This window comes from Lynx rufus, unplaced genomic scaffold (genome assembly GCF_022079265.1).
Source record: "Lynx rufus isolate CCGP_SWC_20201006 ecotype Redwood Valley unplaced genomic scaffold, mLynRuf1.p SCAF_5, whole genome shotgun sequence".
Taxonomy (NCBI): domain Eukaryota; kingdom Metazoa; phylum Chordata; class Mammalia; order Carnivora; family Felidae; genus Lynx; species Lynx rufus.
The window spans coordinates 8,396,784-8,402,398 of record NW_025814867.1 but is presented as its reverse complement, the minus strand read 5'-3'; the positions used below and the strand labels follow the sequence as shown (position 1 = coordinate 8,402,398).

Below are 5,615 nucleotides of genomic sequence, written 5' to 3'. Positions count from 1 at the left end.
CTACTTTCCCTTTGGCTTAAAGTAACCCTATAAGGTTGATTTGATGTCTTGTGTTGTCCTTTGAACTGGTCCTCCTCAGGGAGGGTTTCCTGAGTTTCCGGGAGCTGGCAGGGCCTCAGAACAAAGCAAGCTCTGCCACACCCAGTCCCTTCCTCACGGGACACAGGCCAGCACCCTGGGCTACAGCTCAGCCGAGGACCTCCTCTCCTCCGCTGGCTTTCACCCCTTCTCTGCCACCATTCACGGGGGTGGAGGGGAGAGGCTGGGTGGTTGGAGGGGAGCACCAAGGTTAAAAGACATTCAGCCCAAATCAGCGACAGCCCTGGAATGCAGAAGAAAGTGCTAGCCCTGAGTTATGTGACCTGGGAGGAAGGCAGGAGAGAGCAGATCATATACCACTTCTAGGTGGCTCCTACCCCCCCAGGATGAGTCAGTTGCCCTGGCTTTCTTGAAGAGCTGTTTCAAGGTCTCCAAATGAGCTGATCTGAGGAGTTTTGTTTTGTTTTGTTCTTAACATTTATTTATTTTTGAGAGAGAAAGAGTGAGCACAAGCAGGGGAGGAGCAGAGGGAGAGAGGGAGACACAGAATCCCAAGCAGGCTCCAGGCCCTGAGCTGTCAGCACAGAGCCTGATGCGGAGCTCGAACTCATGAACCATGCGATCATGACCCGAGCCAAAGTCGGACACATAACCGACTGAGTCCAGGCGCCTGGAGCTGATTTAATTTTTAGCTGCTATTTCCTAACAGAGGTGAATAAAAGACCCCAGGCAATTGCCTACCTGGATAGCAGAAAGGGTCTGTAGGGCCCATTTCTAGATCCAGATGAAGCTACCTGAAACACTAAGTGGCTGCATAGTTTCAGTTAAACTTCACAAATTATTACAGAATTACTAGTTCTACCAGTCCTGACACTTCTAATAGCAGCTTAATGGTTGTTTATGAAACTCTCCCCAGTTATGGCTGCTTAGCATATCAAAAGGCTTGGGAAATACCCCCCAGATAACCTTGGGAAGAGAGACAGGCACAACCATAATGGGTGACTTTGCTGGGCTAAACACAGATCTCCAGAGGAGAGCAAACTCCAGTGAAGGTGAAAGCCATCCTTTAAACCAACCACAGATTTAAAAAGTGCTAAAACATAGACATACAGAGGAGCCACCATACAATATTCAACAACTCTCTTCTAAGTAATTTTAGATACCGAAACAAATGTTCTGCCCTTGGACTCCATATTATGTAATTCCCACTGTGATGACAAGGAAAGTCTCATACATACATGTTACAAGATTATAAACACAAAACCCTGTGTACTGTACCCTCTGGACAAGTAAAGGGATTTTAACCCCTAATATTTACCAAGTTTGATTCTCCCCTTTGCTGTCTTTAGAATATAGCAGTTGAATAGAGAGAGAGAAGATACCCCTCGGCTGCCAGTCATGGCTCCATTGAGATTTTACTGCATGTCAGGTGCTTTACGTACATATTCCTCTAGTCCTTAGAATAGCTCTTGGGGTTTTTCCTCCCATTTTACAGATGAGGCACTGAAGGATCCAAAAGGCTTATATAACATGCCATAATTACGGAGCTTAAAAGCGCCCAAAGCCAGGATTTAACCAGGGGCATCAAACTCCAGATCCCATGGCTTGATCACTATGCAACACTTCCCTAATTTGATAGTCAACTTATTTGTTGACTACTGATTTAAAGTTTTAGCTATCTAATTTACTTTCCTGATTGGGGCGGAGCAGAAATTGTGGAGGCACCACCAGGATCCGCCTCAGATGTTTTTACCATTTCCATGTTCCCCTCCCCCAGCTTCAATGCACCTTTACCTTTGAATTCATTTGCCACAAATTTGCAAGAAGTTTTGCAACAAACTCCCACAAATTTCGTGGTTTAAAACAGTATGTATTTACCTCCTTAACAGTTCTAGAAGTCAGAAGTCCAAAATAGGTCTCATGGGATTAAAATCGATATTTTAAGCCTCTATTTCTTCCAGAGGCTCTAGAGGAGAACCCATTTCTTGCCTTTTCTGGTTTCTAGAGATTTCCTTCATTCATTGGCTCATGGCCCCTCCATGTGTAAAGTCAGCAGTGGCATCATTCTGAGCTCTGCATCTGCCGTCACATCTCTGACTTTCCCGCCTCCCTCTTTCAGTTATAAGAATCCTGGTGATGACATTGGGACCCCAGGAAAATACAGGATAATCTCTCCATCTCAAGATCCTTATTTGAGTCATATCTGCAAAGTCTCTTTTGTTATCTAAGATAAAGTATTCACGGGTTCTGGGGATTAGGATGTGGAATTCTTTGGGGGTCATTATTCCACCCACCACACCTAATGGATGCAACAGTTTCTTTTCCAAGGACTTCCCTTCAGCTCCTGGAGCCACTTTGCCCCAGTGCACAGAGAGCTAGAAGTTCCTGTTGCTAACTGTCCTGGTTTGCCCCAGGCTGGGGGGTTCCGGAACATGAGACTTTTACTGCTAAAACCAAGATAGTCCTGGACCAACTAGAGGGGTTGGCTGCCCTACCCTAGAGCCAATGACTGATGGTGATACGTTGTGAAACCCAACTCACTTGCCTCAACAAAGACAAATTCTGAGAGCTAATTTATACTCCAGACTTTCCCTAGAAGATCAGGCTTAGGTTTCTGACTCTGCCTAAAATTACATCCTTGCCTCTCCCATCCCTGTCCTTCTTCCCCATTCCCTTAGTAAATTCTACTGGAAGCATTTCCTTAGCAAACCGCCTACACACCAATCTTCATCTCAAGACCCTCCATTGTGGTGACCCGCCTAAAAGGGGGGGAGGGGCACAGGAGAAGGAATAATAGCTTTGTTTCCATTTATTCAACAAACATTATTAAACTCCTATAATGTATCAGGTCCTACACTGATGAAGAGTCACACAGAAGCCAAACCCAATCCTCAGGAGGCTCACTTAAAAAAAACAAAGAGATAACTGAGTAGAACAATACAATGTGATAAGCATAGAGAGAGACATTCAAAGAAGATCACAGAAAACGAAGGGTGCAAACTACAAGAAAAGAGGTACAGGCAAGCATTGATCATCAAAGAAGCTTGGACTTTTTTTTTTTTTTTAGAGGGAGAGTATGAGCAGGGGAGAAGGTCAGAGGGAAAGACAGGAGAGACAGTCTTAAGCAGGTTCCACACTCAGCACAGAGCCCAACATAGGGCTTCATCCTATGACCCTGAAATCATGACCTGAGCCCAAATCAAGAGTTGGGATACTCAATCAACTGAGCCACGAAGTACCCCAAGAAGCTTGGACTCCTTAAAAGCTACTCAAAACCGTTAAAGGTAACACACATTTCAACCAATTTTTGTAAGTCAGAGGGAAAATCTCTCTGAAGATAGGAGATGGAAACAGAGATGGAAAATAGGAAAGAAAAAAAAAATCAGAGAATCATACATACCAGAAGTTCCAACATCTGAATGATAGAAGTTACAGAAAGAGAACACAGAAAATAGGAAAAAATTTTCAATGAGATAAGGAAATCCTCAAAATTGAAAAATATATCACCAAAAAGTGAAAGGACCACCAATGACCTAGAATGACAAGTGAAAAGACTCAGTAAAAGTGTATCTGTAAAATTTCAGAACCTCAAGAACAAAGCAAAGACTCCAAAGCTTCCAGAAAAAATTTAGTTAGGTACATACAAAAGCCACATTGAAATCTCATAGACACGATTGGTCTATGGTCTGTGCCTTCAAACATCTAACAAATAATTATTCTCAGCCTGGAATTCTATGCCCACAAACTGTCAATCATGTGTGAGTTTAAAATATATTTTAATGCATTCAGGAAACCTAAAACTTTTTATCTCCTGCCTTTTCTTAGAAAGCTACTGCTGACGTGTTCCAGAAAAAATAAGGAAGAAAATGAAGAGAAAGGAAAACATGGAGCCCAAGAAAGAAAGAACCCAAAGGAGGAATGACAGCTACATAGTAGGCTTAAAGAGTAACCATTTCAGGAGAAGTAAACTCGTAGAATAGTGTTTGGGGCTTTTTAAAATACACTTTTAACTACCTAAAAAATCATGTTAATACACTGATTCATCTGATGAAGCATTTGAGAAAAAAATTTAAGGATCAGGACACAGGTAATCGGTTGAAAAGGGAAACAATTATTAACACCAAGAAGAAATAAATAAAAAGGAAATATCATTATCGTGTCTTCCTGTACCCTGTCATAAACAGTATTTGCAGAAAGCTAATGATGAAGAATGCAAACTGACTATTGAATAAACCCAAAGTTTGCAAACATATAAATAAATAGGTGTAGTTGGTGTTACAAGCTGAATGGTATCCAAAATTCATATATCAAAGCCCTAATCCCCAGTACTTCAGAATGTGAATATATTTGGAGATAGAATTTTAAATCCAATATGATATGTCTTTATTTAAAAAAAAGGAAATTAAGACACAGATGGGTACAAAAGACCATTTGAAGACACCAGAAGAAAATGGGCGTCTACAAACCCAGAAGAGAGGCATCAGGAGGAACCAACCTTTACCGATGCCATGATCTTGGACTACCAGCCTCCAGAACTGTGAGGAAATAAATTTCTGTTGTTCAAGCCTCCCAGTCTGTGGTGCTTCGTTATGGTGGCCCTAGCAGATTAAGACAGATGGGAAACATGTAAGTCAAATCTTCCTAAATTATAATAGAGAGTCACTGTGCAAAAATATCCAAAACTGATAAATCAAGAAGCTTAAAACGTGAATATAAACATATTTTTTAAAGTACTTGTTAGCTTTTAATGGACCTCCTTCCACGTGGCTTCAAACTACCAAGACATAAACCCCCACACACCCTTAATCTTCTCAGCTCTTCTACTGAAGAATTTGGCCTTCACGATGACAGGCTATTTGGGGAGCTTTTCCTTTCCCAAAATTTGGCAGTAGCCAGATCACACCACATCAACGACGGGAGAAACTCCAGTGTCGGTTCTGGTACCATTTGCCCATGTCTGCTCACTGACGAGGGTCCGTAGTTTATTGAGGTTGACAGTTGGGCAGAAGCTCTGCTTCCTCTTGAGGAGGTGATGCCTCGTTCCAACTTTTCCAAAGTAACCTGGGTGATACTTGCCGAAGTTGATCCTGTGGTGATGCACGCCACCAGCATTTCCCAGCCCCCTGGGTGCTTCCGGTGCTTGCCTACCCAGCCATGGCTCACGTGGTCCTGAAGTGTCTGGGTCTTCCTCAGGCTGGATGGCATGTTGGAATTTTTTTTTTTTTTTTAATTTTTGTGTTTGAGAAAGAGCGCAAATGAGGGAGGGGCAGAGAGAGACAGTGACACAGAATCCGAAGCAGGCCCTGAACTGTTAGCACAGAGCACAGGGGGGGCTCGAACCCAGGAACCGCAAGATCATGACCTGAGCCTGACTGAGCCCCCCAGGAGGTTAGGCTTCCGACTTCGGCTCAGATTCTGTCTCTCTGCGCAACCCCCTTCTCGTGCTCGGTCTCTCTCTGTCTCTAAAACATAAATAAAAAATCTAAAAAAAAAAATAATTAAAAGCTAAAGGAGGTTAAAGAGTTGCCTGGGGGGGGCAGGGGAGGGGGGGTGGTGGGGAGGGGGGCACCTGAATG

The 5,615-nt window shown here is 43.1% G+C and overlaps 1 pseudogene; it reads right to left on the bottom strand.

Annotated features, from left to right (window-relative positions):
• Positions 1 to 4,813: 4,813 nt before the first annotated feature.
• On the bottom strand, positions 4,814 to 5,244 carry LOC124526570 (60S ribosomal protein L27a-like; annotated as a pseudogene).
• Positions 5,245 to 5,615: the final 371 nt, after the last annotated feature.